This window comes from Nuphar pumila, chromosome 4, assembly GCF_984573655.1.
Source record: "Nuphar pumila chromosome 4, dmNupPumi1.hap1.1, whole genome shotgun sequence".
Taxonomy (NCBI): domain Eukaryota; kingdom Viridiplantae; phylum Streptophyta; class Magnoliopsida; order Nymphaeales; family Nymphaeaceae; genus Nuphar; species Nuphar pumila.
The window spans coordinates 123166378-123179602 of record NC_143252.1 but is presented as its reverse complement, the minus strand read 5'-3'; the positions used below and the strand labels follow the sequence as shown (position 1 = coordinate 123179602).

The 13225-nt window shown below is 40.1% G+C and overlaps 1 non-coding gene across 1 annotated transcript; it reads right to left on the bottom strand.

Moving 5' to 3' along the window:
* Positions 1-10986: 10986 nt before the first annotated feature.
* TRNAL-UAA (transfer RNA leucine (anticodon UAA)) lies at positions 10987-11069 on the bottom strand. The gene has a single exon. It is a non-coding gene; the product is annotated as a tRNA-Leu (tRNA).
* Between the last annotated feature and the right edge of the window lie 2156 nt (positions 11070-13225).

Below are 13225 nucleotides of genomic sequence, written 5' to 3'. Positions count from 1 at the left end.
TCTCCTCAGCCGGTCGACGCCCACAATGAGCCCAGGCCTTATGTCGACGGTGAGCAGGACCCTATTATGCTTAAGCCTGAATGCAGAATTGAATTTGGGCAGGGATATGTTACGAATTCTCATCAACTTCGTAACCCCTAACCCCTTATATAATGGAGGAATTGAGCAGTTACGTGAATGTGGTCTCTCCACATTCACGTAACTCCCACCCACTATCTCCATTAATCAGCCACTTACGTGACCCACTAAGAGGGTGTCAAACCGGGTCTGACTGTGGGTTGGACCCGTAACCCAAAATGTCCAACATTCTCCCACTTGACCCATTGACACCAAAAGTGTACTAAATCGAGATGTATACTGTTATCTCGATTTAATTCTTCATGTGGGTTCACATGCCACCCTTTATCACAAGGATGAATCGTATGAGTCAAGGATATGAACACCCCTTTATGAAATGTCATATTTCCTTGTACTACACTACAATTCACCTTCAGTGCTTAGGCATGTAAAGAAATTACCTTTATGAATAGGTTGGTCTCTCACTTATTATATTGGTCCTTTAATATTGTTATTCTGCTATTCTCTCTAACCCATATGAGAGATTCTTTATGCAAAATCAACAATAACTCAAAACCTTAGAGAATCAAAACATAAACACAAATGTGATTACATAATGTATTGTCATACATCAGAAGGAATCAAAAAGACCCATCCCCTTTACATGTTGGGAATACAATCCCGGTGCTAGCCCTTTAGTAAGGAGATCTGCAGTCATTTCCTTCGTCCCAATTGTATCAATACATACCAGATGATTCTCAGTCCTTTCTTTAACAACAAAATATTTTAACTCCATGTGTCGACACGATGTTGAGCTCTTGTTGTTATTTGAAAAGGACACGACTGCTTCATTATCACAAAAGATCTTTAGTGGTCTCTCAATAGAGTCCACTATACCAAGACCCATAATGAAGTTTCTTATCCAAATGGCCTGTGACGTGGTCTTGTATAGAGCAATAAATTTCGCCTCCATGGTATGAGCAGCAGTGGTAGACTGTTTTCCGCTTCTCCATGAGACAGCACCACCCGCTAGAAGGAAAATGTATCCAGTAGTGGATTTTCTACTGTCAATACACCCTCCTAAGTCCGCATTAGAGTATCCAACGACCTCTAGGTGGTTCACTTTCCTGTAGGTCAACATATAGTCTTTCGTTTCTTGTAAATAGCGCATGACCTTCTTCGCTGCCTTCCAGTGCGCAATGCCTGGATTTAACTGATATCTACCAAGCATTCCCACAGCAAATGCTATATCAGGTTGAGTGCAGGTCTGCGCGTACTGTAAACTCTCAACTGCTGAAGCATATGAGATAGCATCCATCTGAGCCTTCGCAATATCATCCTGAGGACAGTTCTTCAAGCTCAATTTATCCTCTTTCACTATAGGTGCTGAACTAGGAGAACAATTCTCCATCCCATATCTTTTAAGAACCTTAAGGATATAGGATTTCTGAGATAGGCCAAGGACACCCTTAGTTCTGTTATGACGGATCTCGATTCCAATGACATAAGTGGCCTCACCCATGTCTTTCATATTGAAATGAGAAAAAAGAAAATCTTTTGTTTCATGTAAAAGACTCAAATCATTAGTTGCAAGAAGAATATCGTCAACATATAAAACCAAAATTATGAACTTACTCCCACTAGTCTTAATGTAAATACACTGATCAACAATGTTTTCAGTGAATCCAAAGTTCATTATTACCTAATTGAACTTCTTATACCACTGGCGGGAGGCTTGTTTAAGTCCATAAAGTGACTTATTCAATTTGCAAACTAAGTTATTCGAGTCATCTATACTGAAACCAGGAGGTTGTTGCATGTATACCTCCTCATCCAGATCCCCATTCAGGAAGGCAGTTTTCACATCCATCTGATGTAGCTCTAAATCAAAATGAGCTACGAGGGCCATGATTATCCTCAATGATTCCTTAGTTGAGACAGGAGAAAAAGTCTCATTATAATTAATGTCCTCTATCTGTGTGAAACCTTTTGCAACAAGCCTAGCCTTGTACCTCTTCACATGACCTTTAGAGTCTGTTTTGGTTTTGTAAACCCATTTACAACCAACAGGTCTAACTCCATCAGGTCGAGGTACAAGATCCCACACTTGGTTCTTTGCCATAGAGTCAAGCTCTTCTTTCATGGCATTGATCCAATGTGTTGATCTTTCACTTTCAATGGCTTCTGCAAATGTGAAGGGATCTTCATCAATGTCTATGAAATCATTTGACTCTTGTAAATACACCACATAGTCCGAATGAATAGCAGATTTCCTAATTCTGGTAGACCTCCATACAGGTGCTACAGGTGGTTCAAAATGAGCCTTTGTATCATGTTGTTGTTCTATATCCTCATCAACAACCGGATCTAGTTGGGATTGATGTTCATTGACTGGACTTTCTCTTACATTACTCGAAGGAACAATGATAGAGAAAATCGGGTCATTATCCTCAGCAGGTGTAGAACCTGAATCCCGCAGTTCCTCAAAATCAATATTTTGAGATGCATCTATCCCAACAGAACCATTTTCAAGAAATCTTGCTTTATCTGTTTCCACTATCTGTGGTGTATGAGATGGACAATAAAATATAAAGCCTTTCGATCTTTCTGGATAACCAATGAAGAAACCACTAGTTGTCCTAGGATCAAAAGCTTTTATATGTGGGTTATACAATTTAGCTTCTGCTGGACATCCCCATATGTGCATATATGACAAAGAAGGTTTTCTACCTGTCCATAACTCGTAAGGAGTCCTTTGAACAGCCTTCGTAGGAACCTTATTCAAAATATGCATTGCAGTTCTAAGAGCTTTACCCCACAAGGTCAAAGGAAGGTTTGAGTGATTCAACATCGCTCAAACCAGTTCTTTAAGCGTACGGTTTCTCCTTTCAGCTACACCATTCTGGTAAGCACTACCAGGCATGGTATACTGAGGTACAATGCCTTCCTCTTTTAGAAACCGCGCTAATGGACCTTCTTTTTGTCTCATCTTAGTGAAACGACCATAATATTTGCCACCTCTATCTGACCTGACAATCTTAATAACTTCATCGGTTTGTTTCTCTACTTCTTTCTTGAAGTCCTTAAAAACTTGAAAGACTTCAGATTTTTCAGATAATAAGTAGAGATACATATACCGTGAGTAATCGTCTATAAAAGTGACAAAATACTTTTCACCCGTATAACACGGTGAAAAAGGGTCGCAGACATCCGTATGCATTATTTCTAACTTTTCATTGTTGCGTTTGGCATCTTTCTTATATGTATTAGACTGCTTAGCCTTTATGCAGTCAACACATGGCTCTATATTCGTAAAATCAAGGGATCCAAGGATTCCCTCTTTTACGAGTCTTTGGACTCTCTCTTTCGAGATATGTCCTAATCTTTGATGCCAAAGCAAATAGGATTGATTATCTTTTAGACCACATTTATTGCCAATCATTATGTTCTCAATGGAGTGAGATTCCTGAATTTAGAGTTTGGTTCTTAATCGATACAAACCATCACACATATATGCAGAACCTATATTCATTGAAAATAATAATAAGTTCAGATTTTTCAAATTTAAAAGCAAAATCAAACTTGTCAAGTCTTGAAATTGAAATTAGGCTCTGACTATAAGATGGAACATAAAATGCATCGACCAAATCCAACATGAATCCCGACTCCAACACAATTCTGCAGGTCCCAACGTTCTTGACATGCGAACGCATCTTATTACCTGAGAAGATGCTTCTTTCATGCTCCGTTGGTTCCCTTTTGTTCAGAAATGTCTGCAAAGAGTTGGCAATGTGCACCATGGCACCAGAATCAATCCACCAACTATGCAATGGAACATGAATTAGATTGCACTCATGAGAAACAAATAACTTATTACCTTTATTTTCGAGTCATTTCTTAAACTTCAAACAGTCCACCTTCTTATGCCCTTTCTTTGAAAGAAGAAACACTTTATAGAAGAGCCAGCTAACTGAGATTTGGCTTTCGCCTGAGAGTTTGAACTCTCCTTAGTGGCTTTCTTCCGATTCTTCTTTTTGAAGGAGCTTTTCTTTGGCCTCGACCTCTGTTTATCCTTATGAGAGGCTATATGTGCACTTGGCACCCTCTCACCCTTCAATCTCTCCTCTTCCTCAACACACTTACTCAAGAGGTCATTAAAAGACCAATCATCATTATGTGTGTTGTAGTAGATTTTAAAGGGTTCATACTCAGTAGGTAACGAAGTTAAGATCAGATGGACTAAAAAGGAGTCAGAGATGGCGAACTTCATGTCATTCAGTTGAGTCGCAATATTCCTCATTTCCAAAATGTGCTGTCGGATATGACTGTCACCAGCATATTTCATAGACACTAATTTGGACATGAGGGTACTGGCTCTTGCCTTATTAGAAGTGACGAATTGAGCCTCAATGGCTCCCAGAAATTCCTTCATAGTCCTACAATGAGGAATTGTGCCTCGAATGTTCTTAGCCACCCGAGATTGCAAAAGCAACAGGCTAAGTCTGTTCGAGCGCTCCCACTTCTCAGAGACAGCCTTCTGATCGGTTGTACTCTGCTTTGTAAGAGCGGGAGGTTCGTCAATTCTAAGGGCCAGATCTAAATCCATATAGCCCAAAGTGAATAACACAATTTCTTTCCAATCAGAAAAATTTGATCCATCTAAGATAAGGATACTACTTGAACCGTCGATATGGAAGGAACCTGATAAATCAAGGAACGAAAAATGGAAAGATATTACTATTATTGCTCAGATGAGACTCGTGTTGAAAAGGTAAAAGTGAGACCCTTTATTTTCACCTTTTCTGAGACAAGCATAGTTGAGCCATTATCGTTTCACTTTGGTGAAAACGATAATACTCATAATTACTCTGTCTCTTCAATTCTCAAGGAATTGACTTCAGTTGGTGAAACTAGTAGATCATGAATCCAGAGACAATTCAGCATTGTACCTTTGGGTACGAACATGCTTCATGGGCTGGAATGCACATCTACTATCACACCCTGTGTAAATTTGGAACACAACGACCTACCTTTGGGTAGAACGATGTTTCATAAATTCACACACAATCATAATTACGAATCTTAATATGATCCAAAGAATCCTTAATTAACATGACTCAGATCACTTTGGTGATTACATAAATCGGTTAATCAAAATCTTTTACCGAAAAAACTATTCGTATTATGGAGCACGCCCATGCACACATTTTAATGCATGTATATTCATGACTTAATATCAGTTCATACTTCAACAAATATGCATAAACTAATTTTCATGAATTTAATTACAATTCATGCTTAAAATCATCATGCATAACTTAACCAACGCTAAATGCATGAATTAACATGCATAAGTCATGCATTATTCAAAATAAATACTTTATAAAGCATGAAAAATAATAAAAGCATGCTCATATGGGTAAAACCTAGGGTCCTCATGTAGGAACCGGTCTAAAAACACTCTGAACCGGTCTGAAAGCGCCCTGAACCGGTCATCTAAGGGTCTGAACCGGTTCTTAACCTTATAAATCGATACTTAATATGAACAAAAGTTCATAAAACCCTATAACCGTATGCCAAAATCCCTATATTTCTTTATATTTATGAAAACAGAGTCTCAGCATTTCGGAACCGGTGAAAAACTGGAAAGAACCGGTCAAAAACGGCTCTGAACCGGTTTCAGAAGGGGTCGGATCAGGTTCCTGATCCGATTCAGTCTCAATAGTGTTTGGATCCTGCTTTTATGGATCCAACCCAGTTTTAAATGGGATCCAGGTCTGACCCGACCCATACTTAATATGGGTCGGACCCGGCCCGAACTAAAACCTGGGTTAGCCCCGGTCCGAAACAGGCCCGGGTCGGACCCGGTCCAAAATAGACCCGGGTCGGACACGGTCCCTCAGGGATCCGGGTATGACCCGGTCCAAACCGGATACCGGGTTCGACCCGGTCCAAACCGGACCTGGGTAAGACCCGGTCCAAACCGGACCTGGGTACGACCCGGTCCAAACCGGACCCGGGTTCGACCCGGTCCGAAACGGACCCCGGGTTCGACCCGACTCTTAATGGGTCCGGATCAGACCCGTTCCAAAATGGATTCGGATTGGACCCGATCTAAATAGAGACCCGATCCTTTTCGGATCAGACCCAGATCCGGTCCCATTATGGGTCCGGGTCAGATCCAAAAAATAATAGTAGGCCCGATCCATTTCGGGTTTGGATTGGGCCCTGCTATCGGGTCTTCACTCGAGACCCGATTCGGTCCCCTGATAGAAATTAAACAGAAACCCGATGGGTTTCTGTTTGAAATTTCAGGGAAACCGAAAAGGGTTTCTTCCCTTTTCGGTTCCACGGCGACCCACGTCGCTGTAACGGTGACTGACGTCGGACCCCGGCGACCTGCGTCACCCCACGGTGACGTCGGTCCGGCGACAACCCCCCCCCCCCCCCCCCGTTAAAAGACTTCGCCCCACGGCGACGATCCACGGCTTTGTCGTCCGATGGCTGAAGGGCACAGCCGGAACTGCAGTGCCGGCTAGATCGCCGGTGAACGGCGGATGATTCAGCCGGCATATCGCCCCACGGCGATGGTCCAATCCGGCGACAGCCCCGGCGAAAACCCACCCCCTCCCCGGCGACAGGTAAGGGTTTAAATATATTTTTTTTATAGTCGCCGTCGGTTTACTGGTAACACTGGCGATGAGGTGGGAAAACCTGGGCGCCGGCAAGACTGCCACTGATAGCTCTGCTGTTTCCCGGCAAAAACAACTTGCCTGATGACTGAAATGGAAAACAAAGAGAAAAAGGGTTTTTAAACCCCTTTCGACATCTGTCGGTCACATTTTCAGGCGAGGGCTCACCGGCAGAAGATAAACCCCTCTGCAGCCCAATGGCCACAGACGATTTCGGGTTTTCATCTGCTGGTTATCGGTGGTTGTCGCCCCACGGCGACTCCACCGATGCCCAAAACGTCGATACAGCCTACACGGCCACGCGCAGCGGAAGCGTGGTGGGCCCATAACCCAATGTTGGGCGATACTCTATGAAAACAAGATGACAGGAGCGTACCTGGATTCGCCATTGATCGTGTAGGAGGTTCGGCGTTCTCCTCAGCCGGTCGACGCCCACAATGAGCCCAGGCCTTATGTCGACGGTGAGCAGGACCCTATTCTGCTTAAGCCTGAATGCAGAATTGAATTTGGGCATGAATATGTTACGAATTCTCATCAACTTCGTAACCCCTAACCCCTTATATAATGGAGGAATTGGGCAGTTACGTGAATGTGGTCTCTCCACATTCACGTAACTCCCACCCACTATCTCCATTAATCAGCCACTTACGACCCACTAAGAGGGTGTCAAACCAGGTCAGATTGTGGGTTGGACCCGTAACCCAAAATGTCCAACATTTAATTCTAAGGAGCACCTTCTAAAGGAGCTAAATAAATCCTCTTTCATTCTTATGTTCAAGGATCACAATTAGGGTTGCACACAAGCCGAGCTTGGGCTGGCTCAGCTCATTAGGAAAAACAAGGTGTTCAAGCCATAGTTACTAGAAAATGAAATGGATACCAGAAGTGGTGCTTGAAGCGGAAGCGAGGAAACAAGTGTTAAAAAGTAGTATGAAGGAGGAAGCGGTTATGAAGCGATTATGTGAGTGCATAAAAAAATGAAAAGAAAACACAGAAAACAATATGAAGCATGGACAGAAACAAATAGGAAATAAAGGGTTTAATGAGGTTGATCAGGTTAAATATTTCTTTTTGAGAATAAAGAAAAATTCATTAAACAGTCAATGAAAGATTCGTGGCAAATGCAAAGAGAGAGAGGTGATAAGATTATCACCCCCCATGAAGCAAAACGCTATCTAGAAAGAAACATAACAACATCATAATATATAACAAATACAACAACATAACCTATTTCATACATTAAAGTAGTCCAACCTAGCATATGATCCCCAATCTAGAACCAATATTTTTCGCCTAGAAGGGCAAGGTAACGATATCCCACACCACCAAGTGCTTGGAAGGTCCTCTAGTTTTGGATCTCCAATCCAAATATAATTCTCCAGTTACCTTTCAAATATATTCTTCACTTGTGCCAATTCCATTACCCATCGAATCAAGCAGCCCTTAAACATTTGAGCTCCATAGTTTTTTTCTAAGAAGGGCCAACTTACACCATCGAATTAAAGCTTTATGCAGATCCACTATTAATATGAAAATAGACTCCTTCAATTGAGATGCCAAATGTATAATTTCGTTCACAATTATTGCATTCTCGAGATGGGTGTGGTTTTCATCTTGAGGAATGTTGAGATGGATGGTCATCAGCAGTTTCCACTGCATGATTTCCCTGTATGTTTTCTTTTGTGTATGGACTCGTAACTATTGCAAGGCTTTGTCCCACCCCTAGTGCAATCGCAATAACACTGATAATCTTCCTCGATGTTCTTTCCTTCTTGCAGGGAAATCAAAGATCTTGGACGAGCTGGTGAGAACATCTAGCTTGCTGTATTGGGTTGAGCTCTTGTTGTTTTGGTTCGAGCTCTATCCTTTCATTTGAGCTTATCGTTCTCTTTACAAGCTGGTCATCTGAATCTTCTAGATAACGGGTCTGGATCTCGGGCTTAATGGAAGCAATGCATAAAGCAGAAGCAAAGAAACAATTGTTAAAAAGTAGTGGGAATGCAAAGCATGATACAATTTTGAAGCAATTATGGAAGCACATGTAAAGCGAAAAAGAAAACTAAGATATTTACATGAATCTGTGCAAATTTGTTATAGTAAAACTAAGTTATATTAACATGAAAAACATAAAAACTAAGGGATAAGTAGGTGACAAAAGAGTGAGAAGCGACTTGGATGCACCAAGGAGTCAAAGTTGAGAAGCAAGGGGAAACACGCTTCCCATGTAAGGAGAAGCGAGTTTCCCCCTCTTCAAGGGAAGCATGGCACTTCCTCCTTCAAAATGAGCTACCGAGATTTTAAGAAGCTTTTGATAACTATCAGTTGTTGGTATGATGTTCTTTCATTAAAAAAAATAAATAAAACAAAAAAAGAGTTGTTGGTATGGATGTGGATTTGGAGCAGCCCAAAAACCAAGCAAGTTGTGCAGATCTATCCCACGTAAGAATTAGAAGGTCTACTCCTACTGTTCTGAATATGGTGTTTAATCCATCTAAACCTTGTACGGCCATTTGGATGATAGAGAAGTTCATCTAAGCGTTCTGATGACCTGGTACTGGTTTTTTTTTTTTTTTTTGCAGAGTAGACTTTCTGGTCAGAATTTTTAAGAGACAATTACGTGTCCTCACATTAGGGACGTCAATGAATCGGATTTTATCCGATATCCAATATCCGACCTCGACCAAATTCGATTATGTTTAGTGGCATTTGGTATGTCAAAACCATATCCAATTATAATTGGATGCATATATGGTTTTGATTTTTGGCGATTGAATCCAACAAATATCCAAAATTTGATGGATATCTGAATCGAGTTAAATGTAAAAAAAGTGGATCTTGTGCAAGCTTTTCACCATCCGAATCCAAATCCCTTTAGGTTGTTGGGATGTAACGGGAGATAGTTATCTGACGTGGCACTGAAGATAAGGATTTGGCTGACGTTTGGGAGGAGTTGGAGGGAGGCGAGATTTTCGGCTGGGATCAACCGACTTCAACTCCTCTAAAATACAGATTTGAACTCCCCTTAGAAAGATGAGGTATTTGTGATCACTGGATTCACAAGGATTCCGGTGAGTCCCTTAAAAATCAGATTCGCAGCTTTTACTGGATTCACAAGGATTCCGGTGAGTCCCTTAAAAATCAGATTCACAGCTTTTACTGGATTCACAAGGATTCCGGTGAGTCCCCTAAAAATCGGATTCACTGCTTTTACTGGATTCACAAGGATTCCAGTGAGTCCCCAAACATGGTGAGGAATGAGGAGTAATTGAAAGCCTGAATTCTTGAAGGAGTTGTTTATGCTTCTAAACAAAAGAGAGTCCACAACTCTTCCAAAATCCATTTCTCTTAAAATCCAGTAGTTGTACTCTCCCCCAATTCCCTCCAAACACGGGTCCCCAAACAGAGCCTTAACTGACTTATTATTAGTCGAATGTGGTATTGGTCACATCCCTAACACTGACCTAAAGCATCATGTTTGGAAGGATCAGGCTCAACCGTATGCCATATCATGCAGGTATAAGAATTTATATCATAATTTAGAGTCTGAGTCTGTTGCTGGATCATGCCATATCTGAATCTGAATAAAAATTGTGAACAATATATCCAGATCTAAATCAGACCTGATGAAAAGATTGAAACCAGATCCAAAATATATGTGGTAATATTAAGTTGAGTGAAAAAAGATTGAAAACAAGATCTTTACATGAAAAAAAAATACAATCCAAATTCAAATTAGATCCAACCTAAAATACTGATCTGAATCCAAAAATAATCAGCATTAGCATATTCTGACGGGAATGCGCATTTGGATCTTATTTTAAGAATCGGTATCTGAAAGTAACTAGTTGGATTCAGATCGGATATAGTTCATATGAAATCAAATCCGATCCGTTTGCACCCCTAATTGCTAGGCAGAAATCAAATCCAATTGGGTGTTGGGTAGACTAGGTCAATTTGGGGAAATTCCCTAGGTCAAGAGATAGGTCAACTTATCTGTCCCATATGCATCAGCTTTTAACTCGTTTGACGTGTTGGTATGAGCATATGGGCTTGAATACATGTTCAAGTCACAAGTAACGCATGGAATTATTGTTAAAATAATATTCTTTTGAGATGCCCAATGAACAGTATTATTTATTGAGAGGCCCAAGGAACAGCTCGTGTGGGAAAAAAATTATGATATAAATTAACGTAATATATCCATTTGAATAAGAAACTATGATTTTTTGCAAAAATATGCTGGCTATGGGGTTCGAACCCATGCGCACTTATGTGCAGAAGATCTTAAGTCTTCCCCCTTAACCACTCGGGCAAACCAGCGGGATTTAAACATAGGCTTGTAAAGAAATTTTAAATATGTATAATTACTAAATTTCACCCACCCCCTTGTCTCTTCGTGGAATATTTCGCACGTGCAAATACTTGTCCAAGCTTTGCACCTAACTTCACGTGAATATGATTCTAATTCTCCATCATTCTGACCCTTTGTTAATTTGTTATGCTTGAACGCAAATAGATCAGGTTTTGTTGGACCTTTTATCTGAATCCAACACCATGTCTCTTAATATGGATCCCTAAAACAAAGATCCAAATGTGTATTTAGATTAGATTTAGGTTTGATTAACTGGATTGTTTCCAAAGTTTCAATTTGATAAAAAATATTGCCTACGCTTTTTGATGTAGATCCGGCAAGGGTTGATCCACAATCCATGATTCAAGATCCAAATGAATCCTTATGTATGAAAGCTAAATTGGATAACTTGAAAAATTGATAGTTTTCAATACAGAGGTGTTTAGATCCTGTTGCGCTCCAAATGGAAAGACAATGCCAAAACGAATTCTATAGATGACAGAATCCCCTTTCTTACGATCTTGAAAACAAGAAAATCTAACCACTGATGGTCAAGATACGGTGTGAACACCAGATCGATTGATCAGTGTTCACAGGTGGGTCGGTTGGGATTGTTTAGTATGGACAAGCCAGAACAAGACTATTTCTAATGGATTTGGTTAATGACTCGAATACAAAAGTTGCAAAAAAAATAGTTATGAAATCAGGAAAACTAAAATCACTTAAATCAGACGTCAAATGACTCTGATACTACTCGAACAAGATGACAGACTGATACAATCTTAAACAACCACCTACGAGACCATTCCATTTGTTCTAAGACACTTTTGATCGTAGAGACGATTGATTCAGCAAGTTTAAAGTTTACTTGACATAAAAGTTGTAATGAAACTAATTATTGAATCAGAGCAATAAAAATCACTTGAATCGGAGTTTGGATGACTCCACTAAAAACCAAACAAGGAGTTGAACTGGTTCAGTCCTAACAGTCACTCGAATGACAATTTTCTTCGTTCCAGACCAGTTTTGACAATTAAAATGAATGAATCAGAAAATATACTAAACATATAAGTTGTAGCCACATATGTTAGCTTTCTAACACGCTATAATATAACAATTTTTATGAAGCAAATTTAGAGCTATGCTTCTATTAGTGTGATTGTGTCTGATACACTGACAGTTACAACACTGAATGGTGTTACATGATTGAACAACAAATTTAGTTTAATCCAAATTTTAGTATTAAGGGTTTACTATTCAACCTGCACATATAAACACTTCTAAATGTTTATTCTTTAATGTCAAATCTCTTTCACCTTATACCAACTCTGATTAAACTACGATAAAACTATAAACAAACCACAAGTACCAAACAAACTAGCAAAAAAATTTATTCAATATCCAATGCTTAGAAGATAATCTCTTTGATAAGACAAGATGTAGAAACTAGTTTAAACTGAGGCAAGTTTAATCAAACCTGATTAGCAGACACAAGGTAAGGTTCTAGCAAAATATTAAGAGAGTCACTCAGACACGAACAACAAGGATGCTACTTCCTTTTAACTCAGCAAGAATACCACGGCCAAGAAATTAGCTACAACAGTTGGTATAGATTTTGACAACAACTAAGGACACACACACAACTCTAGTTCACGCCCAGTTGAAGCTATGGTCTGCACCATGATTTAGCTGCAGCAAGCTTCAACAAAAACATCTCAAGGTAGGAGAAGACTAGGGAAGATACACCATCATTTTTCTTTAACAAATTTTTTTTCTACCAATAGAGACCCCCTCAACATTTTTTTGGGCTCATTTAAAGGAGGTATCATGGCCTCTTATTGGCCATGTTGGAGGCCACCTCCTTAATGGCTAATGAGAAGGCCAGATTTAAATTGTTTTGCATTTGGTTGGTCAACGAAGGAAGTATCCTCCTATTGGCCACCTTAGAGGTAACATGGGTTTAGCGAGAATTTAAGTTCACCTCCATCTGCACCAATAAGGAGTTAAGCAACACTCCTCTTGACTTTGGTCAAACAAAATCAAATGGGGTACATATTGGTCTAGCCATCGGGGCACCAATATGAATCTATTTAAGATGAATTGGATCTGATACAAGATCTAATTA